Raw genomic sequence first — 660 nt, 5'->3', positions numbered from 1 at the left:
CTTAGTGAGTTCCAGCCTGATGTTCAGAAGCTTGTGTCCCTGCACCAAGCACATCCATCCCATTAATAATAAGTGTGAGACAAAAATGTTACTGGTGGAGTGTTTAGGGGGGGCTAGGAACTCACTGGGGAGCCAAGGGGGCGCCAGCCTGCAAAACATGGATGGGAGATGTTCAGGGAATACCAGGTGCTGAAAGCCTTTTTTTTCCCACATCAATTGTGAAAGGAAACTTTTACAACAGCCATCAAGTTGCTTGGCACGGGTTTTCAGGGACGATTGTGTCTATAAAATGCAAAACTCTGGAGATTCTGATGGCTTACGGCCATACTACCCTGAGAACGTCCGATCTCATTCGATCTCGGAAACTTAGCAGGGTCGGGCCTGGTTAGTACTTGGATGGGAGACCGCCTGGGAATACCAGGCGCTGTAAGCTTTTATTTTATTTTATTTTTTTTCAATTCAATCATTCAAGCAATTTTTTTACAACACCCATCACGTATGGCATTCGGAAACTTCAGCCCTAGTTTTAACTCCGACATTGAAACTTGTTAGGATACGGATTTTTAGCTATTGATCTGACTCCAAATTGCGATCAACACTTAACACAAGTTTCTATGTCCCAATCCTGCGGCAAGATGTCATAATGCAGGAAAAGTCTCA

The 660-nt window shown here is 44.1% G+C and overlaps 1 pseudogene; it reads left to right on the top strand.

Moving 5' to 3' along the window:
- Positions 1–314: 314 nt before the first annotated feature.
- Positions 315–433, top strand: LOC147039883 (5S ribosomal RNA; annotated as a pseudogene).
- The last annotated feature ends 227 nt before the right edge of the window (positions 434–660 follow it).

This window comes from Syngnathus leptorhynchus, chromosome 21, assembly GCF_054491065.1.
Source record: "Syngnathus leptorhynchus isolate UIUO chromosome 21, UIUO_Slep, whole genome shotgun sequence".
Classification (NCBI taxonomy): domain Eukaryota; kingdom Metazoa; phylum Chordata; class Actinopteri; order Syngnathiformes; family Syngnathidae; genus Syngnathus; species Syngnathus leptorhynchus.
The sequence above is the reverse complement of the archived record's forward strand: the minus strand, read 5'-3'. Positions and strand labels throughout refer to the sequence as shown.